The following is an 18,266-nucleotide window of genomic DNA, read 5'->3' as shown; positions in this document are numbered from 1 at the left end:
TAAATGAGGAAATCAACCCTAACCTGATGTTATATAATCCATAATACCCTGCACCGCCTGATGATGATACAATACAGTATGGAGGTCATTGGAGGATACCATATATTGATCATACTGTATTTGACATAATTTGTGCCCCTCCCCTATAATCTGTTTTTAGGGGCATATGGAAATTGTAAGAAAAATTTGGTTACAAAATATCCTATTTATTAACTTTTTAAACATAGGAATACTGGGTCCTAATTTATGTTTCTACATTACAGTTCCTTTGAAGCACCCTGAGCAAGCCATTATAACGAGGTGATAGGGTTATCTGCACTAACGATTTATATAATCTTGGCTATCAAAGTTACTCTCCAAGTCATTAAAGCTTAATTATGTATTACTAAATTGACAACAAAGCAAAATCCAGCCAGTAGGTATATACAATAAAAGAAGTGAAAGTAACAGACTTGAGTTACTTTAGGTTTGTTGGGCTAATCCCTGAGGACCAGCTGATATATCAGGTGTATTACATTTGATAGTGTGTACATACCATACATACCATATACATGTTATACACACAACAATACATCATGTTTCTAGTCCAATAAACAATGCCTTTATACCTATAACGAATCTTACCTGCCAGGTCACATCAGCTGATTAAGTCACTAAAGGATTACATAATCCAGGAGATATCATACCCCACGTCCATCCTCATCTACCCACGGTCACTGGGAAAGTTCACTCAATAACAACAACATGTAGTCTAAATACAAATCAGAGGTAAATCACAAAAGCCACAATTTCCTAGAAAGTCTTACAGGCAGTTGGATATGAAGCTGTCCACATCTACTGCCAATATCCTATGATGGGGAACACTACAGGCCAATACTGGCTATGAGAGAGACCCAGCACAGACTCCAGTCGGCTGGTGGTGATGATATGCCCTGTTTAAGATATAATGGTGGCCAGGGGGTCATGGTCATCACAAGTCAGACTTGTGTGTATACATACATGGCTAATTAATTACATGGCCATTCACCTGTGTCAGAATCTGAATGCTTCATCAGGCTTGGGATAAGATTGAGAGGTGAGATTCGTCCTGAACTGAGGGTTGGGATGATATAGGGCTGTAACTGTGGATGAACAGGAAACATAGTAAAAAGTAATGATTACTGAGTATGGTCAGTGGGTTGTAAATATAAACATCATCTCTCCCAATGTATGTATGATCATGGAACAATCTTAGTTTTTAGTTTTTGCTTAGCAATCTGTATGGCAATTAAGCCATCTTAACATTAATTGAAGGAGCAAGGTCTATCCCATATTTAATAGAATAATATAAGATATGTTATATAATTATATAAGATATCTTATATATATATCTCATATCTATATCAGATAGCTTATATCTATATAAGATATCTTATATAGAAATTAAATAAGATATCTCAATTTGTATATAAGATATCTCATATAGTATACAAAATATCTCATTTAATTTTCTATATAAGATATCGTATATCGAATATAAGATATATCAATTAATATATAAGATATCTTATATAATTGAAACTTGTTGCTATATAAGATATCTTATATAGAATGAGATTTCGTAGCATTTAAAACAGAAACTAATTTCTCCTTCGAGCATCATTCTGAGCACTTTGGTGCACATCTAAGAACCGTTCGAAATGGCGGAGATGGTGCTGAAAGGGAGAATCCAGCACTGTTTGGTTGCATTCAACGATGTATTGAAAACGCAGAAGCAGTTATTTCCATTACTCTAGTTGTCGGCAATAAATATAATGGCAGCCAATCGACATGCATACTTTTGTCTCGTTCAACCAAACGCTTGATACTGGCATAGCTTACGAAGCCAACAAGAGTCTATTTGAACGAGTAAAAGGTATACTGCACATGTCTCTATGTAGACTCAAAGAGATATTTCCGGTATACAGAGAGACTTCATTTTTTGGGATTTGTTGAAATCTTGTTCCTATATAAGATATCTTATATTTAATTGAAATATTGTTGTTATATAAGATATCTTATATATAATTGAAATATCGTTGTTATATAAGATATCTTATATACATAAATCAAATGAGATATCTTATTTACGATATAAGATATCTTATATACTATGAGATATCTTATATCGCAATCAAGATATCTTATATATATACAGTGAAATTAAGGATCAACGTTGCTCTTTAAATAAATGTCAAGTTGGCTTGCCATAAATCTGATCTCTTAAACAGATCACTGTTAAAACAACTAAATCAAATCAGATACTATGTCTTATTTTGATCTCAGAGTCTATCTGTTAGTTAATGCTAATTAATTCCTCACAAAAATTTACTTCAGAATCACTATTTCTTTCTAGCATGTAACTTTTTCTGAGATTGTCCTTTTTACATAATATGAACAACATTCTTTCACATCCTCTTGCAACAAACACCCATTGTATATATTGTATATTTTACATTCATCTTGGCCATGTGTAAGACGAGCTGCTAAGCTAATAAAGTTTAAATTAAGTCTATTATCATTATTATCATTAACCCCATCAACTTTCCCCTTTTATATACTGTATGAACTTTAATTCCTCTTAAACATAAAAACATGAAAAAAAAATTTGAAATTCAAAATTTCCAAAGTGAATGACTCCATTAAAAAGAACAGACCAACACAATTATCTAATAAGGATTTTAGAAATGCCAGAAGCCAAATAACCATTTCAGATCAAGCTGAAAGTATTCTGCAAACATAACCTTTTTCAGTTTTGCTTTTTACCTTTCAGATTTGAGAAATGTGATCTAAAATTTCAAAAATTTGTATCACATGCATCTGTGAGAGTATATACGGACGTAGTTCGTATATCTACAAAAATAAACCCCATAAATGTTCTTCCTTCAGGTCTGATGTTCAAACAAAACCTATGCATTGTCAAGTATTGAAAGCGAAAGTGTTGGCAGCAGACACTGTATAGATTTCCACATAAAATGGCGGCATATCTGTTAAGATTCATATCAAGGAAAGATGATGGCATGCCTTAGCATCATCAACTTGTCAATAGAATTCAATTTATCAAGATATATTTATTTTATTTCTTGCAATTACAAAATGATATTGCCAGTTTTACATAGTAGGAATCCTTGAATCTGTTGTGTGGAACAATTGATGGTAAAGTTAATGTATAATTAGAGAATAATGGGCATTATACAAAATGTACTGCCATTCTATACAGTAACAACAGCCTATCACTCAACACATCAACCCTAGATTGGCAATCTATCATAGTTACCACACAAATCTTACTTACTTGAGGTCAAAGGACATAGGTCAAGACACAATTTCACAGGTCAAAAGACACTCATGTGAATTTAAAAGTAAGATTAAATTAAAGGTATCAGAGCAAACTGGCTTAAAGATTTTAATTTTTGAATTGAAAGTACTGTTAATTTTGTCTCTACTATACTTTTTCGAATAGTTTATTTCTTTTCCATTCGGCCTTATAGTGGCCCCTTTTGGGCTCCCCATATAATGTACATGTATATTACGGTACATACAAATTGTAAAATGTACTACAGAAAACAAAACGTTGACACAACATTGCAGCCATCTCTTCATTTCATCAACACAACAAGTACATTTACCTGAAGAGCATATGGATCCACAAAATCAATATCTTATTTCTGACACCAACAAGAAATAACAAATATGTTTTACTTCATAGCTACAGCTGCAATGAGAACTATACTTTACCTTAATAGTCCAAAATACAGTTTAAATATGTTTATTATTTAGATGGTGACTCCAGTATACCTACAGGTCTGTTGGGTGCCTCAAACCTTTTTATCTGATAGGAATTCTGTTTCAATAGTTTAAATGATCCTAGATATATTTTGCGGGTGTTAGTACCAGGCTCTATAATGATCCAGCTATTCCAATCCAGTCACTAGTGGTACCAGGCTCTGTAAAGATCCAGTTATTCCAGTCAGTAGTGGTACTAGGCTCTATAAGGATCCAGCTATTCCAATCCAGTCAGTAGTGGTACCAGGCTCTATAAGGATCCAGCCTTTCCAATCCAGTCAGTAGTGGTACCAGGCTCTATAAGGATCCAGCTATTCCAATCCAGTCAGTAGTGGTACCAGGCTCTATAAGGATCCAGCTATTCCAATCCAGTCACTAGTAGTACCAGGCTCTATAAGGATCCAGCTATTCCAATTCAGTCAGTAGTGTGTACCAGGCTCTATAAGGATCCAGATATATCAGTCAGTAGTGGTACCAGGCTCTATAAGGATCCAGATATTCAAGTCAGTAGTGGTACCAGGCTCTATAAGGATCCAGCTATTCCAATCCAGTCAGTAGTGGTACCAGGCTCTATAAGGATCCAGCTATTCCAATCCAGTCAGTAGTGGTATCAGCTCTATAAGGATCCAGTATTCCAATCAGTCAGTAGTGGTCAGGCTCTATAAGATCCAGATATTCCAGTCATAGTGTACCAGGCTCTATAAGGATCCAGCCTTTCCAATCCAGTCACTAGTAGTACCAGGCTCTATAAGGATCCAGATATTCCAATTCAGTCAGTAGTGGTATCAGGCTCTATAAGGATCCATATATTCCAGTCAGTAGTGGTACCAGGCTCTATAAGGATCCATATATTCCAGTCAGTAGTAGTACAGGCTCTATAAGGATCCAGATATTCCAATTCTCAGTCAGTAGTAGTAGTGGTACCAGGCTCTATAAGGATCCATATATTCCAGTCAGTAGTGGTACCAGGCTCTATAAGGATCCAGCTATTCCAATCCAGTCAGTAGTGGTACCAGGCTCTATAAGGATCCAGCTATTCCATTCAGTCAGTAGTGGTACCAGGCTCTATAAGGATCCAGCTATTCCAATCCAGTCAGTAGTGGTACCAGGCTCTATAAGGATCCAGCTATTCCAATCCAGTCAGTAGTGGTACCAGGCTCTATAAGGATCCAGCTATTCCAATCCAGTCAGTAGTGGTACCAGGCTCTATAAGGATCCAGCTATTCCAATCCAGTCAGTAGTGGTACCAGGCTCTATAAGGATCCAGCCTTTCCAATCCAGTCAGTAGTGGTACCAGGCTCTATAAGGATCCTGCTATTCCAATCCAGTCAGTAGTGGTACCAGGCTCTATAAGGATCCAGCTATTCCAATCCAGTCACTAGTAGTGCCAGGCTCTATAAGGATCCAGCTATTCCAATTCAGTCAGTAGTGGTATCAGGCTCTATAAAGATCCATATATTCCAGTCAGTAGTGGTACCAGGCTCTATAAGGATCCAGCTATTCCAATCCAGTCAGTAGTGGTACCAGGCTCTATAAGGATCCAGCTATTCCAATCCAGTCAGTAGTGGTACCAGGCTCTATAAGGATCCAGCCTTTCCAATCATTATAGTATTAATGGGTAGGAGACACAGTGTATCATGATTATATTGTCACTGTTTTTATCTTTGTCAGTAAAACCTTATAATGTACAAATCAATCATACTACACTACCATGCACAACTTCTTATTTGCATGAACTTTTATTTCTTTTCTACCATACAAGCCAACTCAATAAAAAAAATAATCTAACCCACTTTTTAATGATTTCTTATTTCTGAAATCTAGGTCACTCCATCCATAGATTGATGTCTATAGCCTAGAGATTTTGTAATTTACAGCGATAAAGGCAACCTTTTGTATTGACCTTAAAGGTCATTGTTCGTGAAACTTTAAACATAAAGACAGTAGTACATGCAATAAAATACATATTGCAATAAGTCAGATTTGATACTGTCGGACCTTAAGATTGTTAGCAAATTGTTCACATCAACTGAGTTTGCTATTTTGATATTTGCTCTAAGTGAGAGCAGTGTACATAACTATCAGTATTATTTGGTAATTTATCACCACATGGAACCATACAATAACTTTGAATTGTTTACTATAATAAAAGTAGTTCATTAAAGGATGTATACCATAGATGCATGTTTTACCATATGACTTAATGTATACCTACAACCTCATCTCTAGGGTAAAAACTTGACAGTTGTCTGGTTGGGCAATTGTCTGTTGAATAATAATAATAAACACACACTCTAAGAGTCTTATTCGTGTAGCAATACGGGAGTTTCGACATGGGTAAAGTACAATTTACCATAGATTAGTCCCACCATCTAGTGATTATGACATCATCATTTGATGTGAGTTTCATGACATCATAAACACCAGAAGGTGGGACTTATTGACGGTAAATTGTACTTTACCCACGTCATTTTGGGATCTCGAAACTCCCCCATTAATAACATATACATGTACACATGTACCTATGATTATATATACTGCATACCATTCCATATATATTGGATGGTAAGTTTTGCATAATCTAGCTATACATTGTAACATAACATGTCCTTGGTTCCCACACAAACGCTGTTAGTGGACCACCAAAATGTCCGTCAAATGCTGTGAGAACCCATCTGTTAACTACACCATTGTAAGAATAGTGAATGGAGGCCAGTGAATAGGGAATGGGGCGCCAGTGAATAGTGAATGGGGCGCCAGTGAATAGTGAATGGGGCGTCAGTGAAATGTGAATTGGGCACCAGTGAATAGTGAATGGGGCGTCAGTGAATAGTGAATTGGGCGTCAGTGAATAGTGAATTGGGCGTCAGTGAATAGCGTATTGGGCGCCAGTGAATAGCGAATGGGAGCGCCAGTGAATAGTGAATGGGGTGTCAGTGAATAGTGAATTGGGCGCCAGTGAATAGTGAATGGGGCGTCAGTGAATAGTGAATTAAGTGCAAGTGAATAGTGAATGGGGCGTCAGTGAATAGTGAATTGGGCGTCAGTGAATAGCAAATTGGGCGCCAGTGAATAGCGAATGGGAGCGCCAGTGAATAGTGAATTGGGCGCCAGTGAATAGTGGATGGGGCATCAGTGAATGAGATTATCTGTAGACACTAAATGAATATACACTGAATGAATCAAAAGTCCAATCAAAAGTCCTGTACCTGTCACCAACAGCCTTGAGTAAGTAGGAGAGGAAGGTTAGCTGACTGGTAATGTATCAATGGTCGATGGTGTAAAGACAAAATTTTCACCATGATCGGTGCAGTTAGGTCAGTCAAGCTTCACCAGTTCTGCAGAGATGGAGATTAGGAGGGAAAGACCCTCTACCTATGACGAGTACTTCAATCATGTATTATCATGATCATTGAGGAGCTTCACCAAGACAAGAGTATCAAGTTATTTTTGGTAGTTACACAGAATCTCTATAAAAGTAGATTATGTGTGTCTGAGGGATACCTATAGGGTCACTAAGCTTTACTGATATTTACTTACAGCTTGCTAAGCAAATAATATCCTGGTTTCTGGAGAGTTGAAAAATACATTTGGAAATCCTGGACATCGTTGCACCAAGGAAACCAGACTAACCACACAAGTAATGGGATGTGACATGACATACTGACCACCAAATAAATATTGGTGGTCGGTACAATATGGGTCAAGGTCAGGCTGACCTTAAAGCAATAGTATGGATATGATAGACTTATAGCTGTCAATTCAACTCTATAAGGATCTTTGGTCTATATGTAATTACCATCTACAAACATAACTATACAGATAGATATTAACCAAGAATTCTTCCCTTGAAGTTAAGTATACCAGTAAATAAATACCTGAAGTCTGAGAGAGCAATCAATATAATTGTGAAACTCTCTAGACAAGTTAATTTTTTTCTTTAAAAATCTTTATCTTACTAATAATACAAATTTTATCTTTATTTCAATTGCAATAAATGACATAAGCAATAAAATGTTCTTTAAATTGAAAATTAAAACTAGTTTTATAAAATGTATATTATGTGAAATCCTGCAGATCATGAGTCATAATTTGTCAATATGATTTCTTGTGTATACACGAATTTATCATGGGATTTAGTGACATGCATGGTTGGATACACACTTGTACAATGTAATACATATAACACTCTACCTTTAGTAGTATAAACACAACTAGAAATTGATAACTGGAATTTCTGCTTTTGCATTGGTTAAGGTTATTTTAACTTAGAAGCTTTCAAATGGCATGCTATATTGAATTAATTCATTTGATGATGTTTTTGTCTCAATCATTTTTTTTTTCGCTGTTTAACTGTTTGTTTTTTAAATATGATATTCACAAAAATGAAACTAGTTGTCATCATCTTGGTACATCATACAGTCATTGAAATTAAGATGGGTTTTTTTCTGTTACATCCTACCAGCATTTGCATATTAAAGATGCTCCACTGCTGACAAATGGTATTTTTTCTCTATCAAAAACAAGAGCTGATGATTTAGCATTTTTCTTCCAGTACAAAAGTTACTTACTTTACATCATTACCACCATGAAAAAGTTTGAACTTCTAATTTTACTTCAAGTTAAAAATATGAAAAATAATTAATTGCATCCCGAAAAAATTCCGTGGCACTATATCTTATATGGAATGAAGTAATGATTGTGCATGCATTAAAGGCGAAATAAATTATTTCATGTTATTTTTTGTGTTAATTAGGCATATATATACACGATTAAACACCAATTATTGTTCAAATGATGAATATCATTTATGCTCTGTCGGCGGTGGAGCATCTTTAAAGCTCTATTATGAATACAATGTAGATGTATGTGGCCAGGTAAAAACCATGCATTGTGAATCAACACTCGCTTCCTGGGTAGAATCTTGTGTTTACATTGATATTAAATAAAACGTACACAAAAAGATAGTACAGGCTGAGTATACACCTGAGTCAGCATCAGTTATCTACACTGAACACAGAAAACAAAAATGTCTTTCTACAGCACATATTAGGTAATGTAAACAAACTGTTTATCAGTGGGTTGTACACGAAATATTTACATAGTCATTGTGTAAGATTATTATATTCATTTCCCGGTCCATAATTGTATAATTAACGCTACTTGGTGGCAGTACATGTCAGAGATGGACAGTGGTTCTCCTAGAGCCAATATGTAGTCCTATATTACGAGTGATCTGTCAGGCAATACGACAGGTAAAATGACTAAGGGAGTCACACCCCGTCGTGGGCCTCTTCTTACATTCACCATCCCAAAAACATATGTTTCTCGTCCGCATCGGACGATTTCGTACCTAACGAATATTTATTGTAACATTAGCCGTAACAGGACATGTCTAATCTGGCATGTAATATGGTTTAAATGTTAATAAATAACACTTTCGCCGAGTTGTCATACTTTGAACACCTGAACATACCTGACTAACAAGTAACAACGAGGAAGAGTGACCCTGCCATAGGAGAGAATCAGGAAAGATCTTACATATCAAACTTTGTTTTGATTAAAATATTGCGATGTTTTCAGCTTACCTGAGACAAGTAAAAATTACTCCATACACTACATTTCACGCGATTAATATCCAAATCCGGTAGACTGTCTACAATGTCGCTCAAACTCAATCAGTCCGTTAGGGGGCGCTGTCATGACAGGTTCCGCCGACACCTCCAGACAAGTCACGTGATAAGATCTAGTACAGGTGAAAATATAACCATTACTTATAGACTGATTCACAAAGGCAATGACGGATTTAATGCAGTCATGGCACATTGTATTTAAATTGTTGATTCAAAATTGTTTCAAAAATATAAAAAGAAAACAAACATTTTCAACTAGGGTTTTAAAAGCGCAACTTAAAAATTAATTCACCACACATAAAAGCACACGCATACAAAGCACTAGTTCGACCCAAACTGGAATACTGCTCTTCCATATGGGACCCCCCACAACACACACCAAATTCAACAGATAGAAAAAACACAACGCAGAGCAGCAAGATATGTTCACAACAAATATCACGACTCCAGTTCAGTTACAAACATGATACATCAACTCAACTGGCCAACACTACAGACACGACGGCTACACACAAGATTGATACTTTTCTACAAAATAATACACAATATAGTTGCCGTCGAATACCAGACCATACTCATACCAGTAGACCACAGAACCAGACACTCCAATCCACACTGCTTCAGACAAATCTCTGCTGCAAAGGACACATACAAATACTCATTTTTCCCACAAACAATAACACAATGGAATCTCCTCCCTGTAGCAGCAGTACAATGCACTACACTCGAGGACTTCAAGGCACATATTTCCAACGTAGCCCTTGAAGCCCTCACAAAATAGTTCTGCACACACCTTTTATCTATATACTAAAAAAAAAAAAAAAATCACAAATCTAATCCTTTCACACCCTTGCACCCCTACAGGTCCCCCGTGACATAATCGTCATACTTTGACGGCGTCCCGTACACATAAGAAGAAGAACAAACAGTTTCAACTATCAATGATAAATATAATGATCGATTTAAATTGGAGAACCCTACATAATATTAAAGGCGATATATTTCAGAAACATAAATATATAATACTCCGGATTTATAATTATATAATACTCCGGATTTTGAATATATATAATATATGTTCCAGGAATGAGTGGTATTCGATGAATAGCACTTTGAGCTGTGTGGGGTTTTGTATAGATTTAAATTATATATTAATATATTAAGTGTGATTTCTTGTCTGACAAATTATTTGATAAATGTAGTCGCACATAATTTTACATATTCTTTTCACACATTCAAGTGAAAAAGTCAGGATGACAACTTTCCTTGGGAAAGAACCTTTGATCTGGCTTTTTCCATCGGATTGTCAGACAGCTATATATGCTCTAGAAGCTCACACTACAAAATTCCAGACATACATTTATTTCCTATTCAGTAAGGAATAATATTAAATACCTCAAAAATATCCATATCTCTGGTAAATGTAAAATAAGAAGACGGAGGAACTTACAAGAAACATCCATTTTTACAATTTAACTGCATTGCAATCGATACGATACCAGCTTAAATTACTTCTACTATTCTAAACAAATTCATTCCTGGCGAAATGTGTGTCATTAAAACCATGAATCACCAAGGTCGACCAATGGAGTAATTTGTAACATTTTCGATTCTTTTTATGGTACGTCTTGGCTCTTTGTATTTTACACGGTTTTTGAGTTGTGAATGGCTTAGGTGTTGTTAACGACCCTTTTTTTCGTTACTTGACTACAGGTACTAATGTTGTAATGCCACGACTGGGATGACGATAAGAACCAACTCATAGTTATGTTTATGTTTCCATACAACGATCGTCACATGACTTAAAGTTTGATATGAAGATACACAGGCTTTGGTCGTCCTTATGTATACATAAGAACTGATGGTAATCACTTCTGTCCATATATGTATTAGTTATGTGTATCTACCGTAGTGCCATCATGATTCTTTTTTCTGTTTATAGGTTATCATAAAAAGCCTATATATAAAACTTTCCGTTTTATCAAATTTGAAACTAGAACCCAAAATGTCAACCAGTACATTGAAATATGAATCAACTATTTCCCAAGCTCTCACAATAGCAAAATGTAGGCAACAACTCACTTGCTTCTGAATGCACTATACAAGTTCTATATTGCAGCCAAGGGACAATTAGACAGGTTAAAATTCGTCTTCGGTCTTTTTAACGTATAGAGGTTTCAATAACATCTGACACTCGCAGACTTCCTGAAGCCACATCAGAGAGCCGAAAAGAGATTACTTGTTTATTTGAGGCTTCAGGATGTCTTTTTTCCACACTCGTCTGTAAATATATAATCTGTATTCATTGGGAATTTTTATGTATTGCTCAGTGGTCATCAACGTTCGAAAATGTGTCTACTTCGCCGATACTTCGATGCCTCGTTGAATAGGTTTTTCACATGTGGAGAGACATCATGATGTGGCGTAGTCCGTTAAACCTGCCTATTATATATATAGTATTAGGTGGTTTTTTAAAATTGATTTTTTTTGGCCTTATATTTATATTAGGCAAAAATAAACGAATAACATAGGCAGGTTAAACCACCGTCAGAAGAACCAAGTAATCGGTATAAGTCTGGTTTATCATCAAAACGAGCTGCAGGGAAACAAACAAAATATAAATATAATATATTGTATTACGGCAATTGTCCTCCGGCAGTCACCCATTCACTGGCTTCTGTGTATGTAAGGTACAGAATTGTAGCTGGTATGCAAATCGTGAAAAATGGTAATTTGATCCAAAATTATTACGAACATGTTAATAAAGAGCTGAATAAAAAGTATAATAAATGTAAAGCTAGAACTGAGAAAGTTCACGCGTCTAGCAGTGTAAGGGTATTCAAGGTATTCAATTCGCGGTGGGCTGTTGGTCAGACATGCAAGGTATTCAACACCAGGCATGTTAGGTGCGGGGGCGGACAGGTAGAACTTGTATTACAAGATCTGTCTGACATTTAAAAAGAGGGGGAGAAGTCTGGTGTTCAGGTGGTGTCTATATATAGAAATGTTCTGGTAGTTAAGAAAATAGCGCGATAAGGAATTAGAAGATTTCAGTGACATTGCCTTGGTATTAGTCCGCTAAGACAAAACGTTTTGAGGACCACGGACATAAATAGACTTCTGAACATTATACATGTACATGCATGCGGATAAGAAAACTTCCCATATTTTTTTAACGGTGAATCATATATGATAATAAGTAAATTTTAAGTAACCTTTCTTTTTCCTTCGAGTGAGACTGAAATCTAATACAACTTATTAGGTCGTTCAGTCAGAGATTCAATGATCCTGCTAGTTACGTTCTTGTTCATAATTCTCACTATCTAGTGCTCTCAATGTGTGCTATCTAGTACATATGTATATCATCAAAATATATGTTACCGTCAACAAAATAATTGTTACTATACAAAATGTACATCAATGTTGTGAGAAAATATCTAAATATCAGAAATTGCTAATACACCTATATAGCTAGGACAATCCAATACAAGGCTTTAGTCTCTTGGCTACAGATAACAGTTAGCGTGCGATTTTTCAGGTACCCCTGGAGCCCAGCTGGCTAACAATAGGTACATGTACATCCAACTAACAATTTGTAGCTGGTCCAGTAAAGTGATGCTAATTGATTGGTGGGCGTGGCTTAACGACAGGTACACAATAACGGTAATGACCGGTACAGGTAGTGACTTCATCATCCGTGACCAGGTGACTTGTGGAGTTATCTTCCTAAGACCAATAACATAGAAATTTTGTTATTTGGACTGAGCATTTTTGCTGACTTCCTTATCTGGATTCAATTCAATGAAATTCAAGAAATGAAGTTAGTTTGAAAAAAAAGTTATATAGAACGTCAATGCTGCATTTGTTTCTGATATACCTACATGTATGCCTTTACTCAGTTGACATTGATCCTCCTATGGAGGGCCCTTACTGTAGATGGATACCAGAGTGACCTAAAAATATTATATATATAAGACCTTGGAAATCTAGAACTAACTGTATTAGCAGCAAGGTACTAGTAGATGTGTTTCCCTCATATTGAAGCTTTCTCTTTGTTATAGATGCCCAGCTTATATAACACATTCCATATAAATGACCAGAGACCATCTAAGTCTCTAAAACAACCCAGCCTTTTGAGAGGCTTTATATTACTTATATACTAATGGAATTTTATATAGCTTTCGATTTATCCTTCCATATTTTTGGGTTATCATTAATGGTAAATATGTATTAGTTACACCAACTGATATATTAGATATAGTCCTCAGTCCTATCTATCAAAAGTGATTTACTATAGTGAGGTAAAATGTGTCATATAATTAATGCTTGTTAGTGAATATTAGCCACAAACAAATGGTACCAAGGGATGGTTGAGAAGTAAGCCACAAACACATGGTACCAAGGGATGATTGAGAAGTAAGTCACAAACACATGGTACCAAGGGATGGTTGAGAAGTAAGCCACAAACACATGGTACCAAGGGATGGTTGAGAAGTATTAGTCACAAACACATGATACCAAGGGATGGTTGAGAAGTATTAACCACAAACAAATGGTACCAAGGGATGGTTGAGAAGTAAGCCACAAACACATGGTACCAAGGGATGGTTGAGAAGTATTAACCACAAACACATGGTAACAAGGGATGGTTGAGAGAACACAAAATATGGTGAATGCACAAACACATGGTACCAAGGGATGGTTGAGAAGTATTAGCCACAAACACATGGTACCAAGGGATGGTTGAGAAGTATTAGCCACAAACACATGGTACCAAGGGATGGTTGAGAAGTATTAGTCACAAACACATGGTACCAAGGGATGGTTGAGAAGTATTAGCCACAAACACATGGTACCAAGGGATGGTTGAGAAGTATTAGTCACAAACACATGGTACCAAGGGATGGTTGAGAAGTATTAGTCACAAACACATGGTACCAAGGGATGGTTGAGAAGTATTAGCACAAACACATGGTACCAAGGGATGGTTGAGAAGTATTAGCCACAACACATGGTACCAAGGGATGGTTGAGAAGTATTAGCCACAAACACATGGTACCAAGGGATGGTTGAGAAGTATTAGTCACAAACACATGGTACCAAGGGATGGTTGAGAAGTATTAGCCACAAACACATGGTACCAAGGGATGGTTGAGAAGTATTAGTCCACAAACACATGGTACCAAGGGATGGTTGAGAAGTAATTAGCCACAAACACATGATACCAAGGGATGGTTGAGAAGTATTAGTCACAAACACATGGTACCAAGGGATGATTGAGAAGTAAGCCACAAACACATGGTACCAAGGGATGGTTGAGAAGTATTAGTCACAAACACATGGTACCAAGGGATGGTTGAGAAGTAAGCCACAAACACATGGTACCAAGGGATGGTTGAGAAGTATTAGTCACAAACACATGGTACCAAGGGATGGTTGAGAAGTATTAGTCACAAACACATGGTACCAAGGGATGGTTGAGAAGTATTAGTCACAAACACATGGTACCAAGGGATGGTTGAGAAGTAAGCCACAAACACATGGTACCAAGGGATGGTTGAGAAGTATTAGTCACAAACACATGGTACCAAGGGATGGTTGAGAAGTATTAGTCACAAACACATGGTACCAAGGGATGGTTGAGAAGTATTAGTCACAAACACATGGTACCAAGGGATGGTTGAGAAGTATTAGTCACAAACACATGGTACCAAGGGATGGTTGAGAAGTATTAGGGTACCAAGGGATGGTTGAGAAGTAAGTCCACAAACACATGGTACCAAGGGATGGTTGAGAAGTATTAGTCACAAACACATGGTACCAAGGGATATTTGAGAAGTATTAGTCACAAACACATGGTACCAAGGGATGGTTGAGAAGTATTAGTCACAAACACATGGTACCAAGGGATGGTTGAGAAGTATTAGTCACAAACACATGGTACCAAGGGATGGTTGAGAAGTATTAGCCACAAACACATGGTACCAAGGGATGGTTGAGAAGTATTAGTCACAAACACATGGTACCAAGGGATGGGTGAGAAGTATTAGTCACAAACACATGGTACCAAGGGATGGTTGAGAAGTATTAGCCACAAACACATGGTACCAAGGGATGGTTGAGAAGTTAGCCACAAACACATGGTACCAAGGGGTGGTTGAGAAGTATTAGCCACAAACACATGGTACCAAGGGATGGTTGAGAAGTATTAGCCACAAACACATGGTACCAAGGGATGGTTGAGAAGTATTAGTCACAAACACATGGTACCAAGGGATGGTTGAGAAGTATTAGTCACAAACACATGGTACCAAGGGATGGTTGAGAAGTATTAGTCACAAACACATGGTACCAAGGGATGGTTGAGAAGTATTAGTCACAAACACATGGTACCAAGGGATGGTTGAGAAGTATTAGCCACAAACACATGGTAACAAGGGATGGTTGAGAAGTATTAGTCACAAACACATGGTACCAAGGGATGGTTGAGAAGTATTAGTCACAAACACATGGTAACAAGGGATGGTTGAGAAGTATTAGTCACAAACACATGGTACCAAGGGATGGTTGAGAAGTAAGCCACAAACACATGGTACCAAGGGATGGTTGAGAAGTAAGCCACAAACACATGGTAACAAGGGATGGTTGAGAAGTATTAGCCACAAACACAATGGTAACAAGGGATGGTTGAGAAGTATTAGCCACAAACACATGGTACCAAGGGATGGTGAGAAGTATTAGCCACAAACACATGGTACCAGGGATGGTTGAGAAGTATAGCCACAAACACATGGTACAAGGGATGGTTGAGAAGTATTAGCCACAAACACATGGTACCAAGGGATGGTTGAGAAGTAAGCCACAAACACATGGTACCAAGGGATGGTTGAGAAGTATTAGCCACAAACACATGGTAACAAGGGATGGTTGAGAAGTATTAGCCACACAAACACATGGTACCAAGGGATGGTTGAGAAGTATTAGTCACAAACACATGGTACCAAGGGATGGTTGAGAAGTATTAGTCACAAACACATGGTACCAAGGGATGGTTGAGAAGTATTAGCCACAAACACATGGTAACAAGGGATGGTTGAGAAGTATTAGTCACAAACACATGGTACCAAGGGATGGTTGAGAAGTATTAGCCACAAACACATGGTACCAAGGGATGGTTGAGAAGTATAGTCACAAACACATGGTACCAAGGGATGGTTGAGAAGTAAGCCACAAACACATGGTACCAAGGGATGGTTGAGAAGTATTAGTCACAAACACATGGTACCAAGGGATATTTGAGAAGTATTAGTCACAAACACATGGTACCAAGGGATGGTTGAGAAGTATTAGTCACAAACACATGGTACCAAGGGATGGTTGAGAAGTATTAGTCACAAACACATGGTACCAAGGGATGGTTGAGAAGTATTAGTCACAAACACATGGTACCAAGGGATGGTTGAGAAGTATTAGCCACAAACACATGGTACCAAGGGATGGTTGAGAAGTATTAGCCACAAACACATGGTACCAAGGGATGGTTGAGAAGTATTAGCCACAAACACATGGTACCAAGGGATGGTTGAGAAGTATTAGCCACAAACACATGGTACCAAGGGATGGTTGAGAAGTATTAGCCACAAACACATGGTACCAAGGGATGGTTGAGAAGTATTAGTCACAAACACATGGTACCAAGGGATGGTTGAGAAGTATTAGCCACAAACACATGGTACCAAGGGATGGTTGAGAAGTATTAGTCACAAACACATGGTACCAAGGGATGGTTGAGAAGTATTAGTCACAAACACATGGTACCAAGATTGAAACAAACACATGTCAGTTGAGAAGTATTAGTCACAAACACATGGTACACACACAGGTACAGGATGGTTGAGAAGTATTAACCACAAACACATGGTACCAAGGGATGGTTGAGATGAAGTATTAACCACAAACGCATGGTACCAAGGGATGGTTGAGAAGTATTAACCACAAACACATGGTACCAAGGGATGGTTGAGAAGGGACAGTATCAATAAAGTGTCAGTATTATATAAGAGTTCTTTTTCTAGTTCTACCATTATCATGTCAATTTTTACTGTGGGCAGGATTATGTAAGTTTGGTGTGTTAGTTAGCTGTGTAATAAAATGATGTTCTATGTGTATGGTTAGATGGAGGAGAGAAAACTTGTTGCTGAATCAGGAAATCATGAGGATTTAGTGAGAACAGTTTTTTTGCTTGTTAATTTTCCCAGCATTACTTATTTACTGTCTACATGTGATATCTAAAAGACCACAGGGACATGAAAGATGATTAAACAACCTAGACAAGACTAATCTCAGTTTTTAATTCACATAAAAGTGTGGTTGTCTCCAGATTAATTCTGATGTCTGTATAAAAATGATGATCACATGTTGACATCTTACGACTTTCTAAGACTGCCAGGTGTAGTGAATTTGTTGTGTCTCCAGGTTCATTTTGATATATCCAGTCTCAGCCTAGTTTTCATTCTAATCATGCTAATTAAATTCTTCTGATAAATCTTGATGTTAATTTCAAATTTCAGGTCAACATCCTTATTAAAATTGGTATTCTCTGAAAGTTACTTCAAGTACTATACAAATGTAAGTAATGTTTTCAGGTGAAATTGTTAGCTCCAGGTTAGAGTGGATACAGAGACATAAATATAATATACATCGCTGATACAACAGGGTATATATATAGTAGTTCATGTCATATATGGTATCCAGGTTGAAAAATGGTAAATTCTTGTGAAGGATTAACATGTGGGGTGAGAATCTGGTTTTTTCTGGTTAAGGTTGATG

The 18,266-nt window shown here is 36.9% G+C and overlaps 1 protein-coding gene across 9 annotated transcripts in view; it reads right to left on the bottom strand.

Annotated features, from left to right (window-relative positions):
• The window catches only part of LOC138316266 (protein phosphatase 1 regulatory subunit 16A-like), a 129,200-nt gene extending 119,657 nt beyond the window's left edge, over positions 1-9,543 (bottom strand). For 8 of the 9 annotated variants that reach the window (XM_069257883.1, XM_069257887.1, XM_069257889.1 and 5 more), the window contains exon 1: positions 9,393-9,543. The gene's annotated coding sequence lies outside the window, so the exon portion shown is untranslated. Of the gene's footprint in view, positions 1-624; positions 908-9,392 lie in introns of those variants that run through there. The other variant, XM_069257885.1, reaches the window with a different exon arrangement.
• Positions 9,544-18,266: the final 8,723 nt, after the last annotated feature.

The sequence above is a fragment of the Argopecten irradians genome, chromosome 2 (assembly GCF_041381155.1).
Source record: "Argopecten irradians isolate NY chromosome 2, Ai_NY, whole genome shotgun sequence".
Classification (NCBI taxonomy): Eukaryota; Metazoa; Mollusca; class Bivalvia; order Pectinida; family Pectinidae; genus Argopecten; species Argopecten irradians.
The sequence above is the reverse complement of the archived record's forward strand: the minus strand, read 5'-3'. Positions and strand labels throughout refer to the sequence as shown.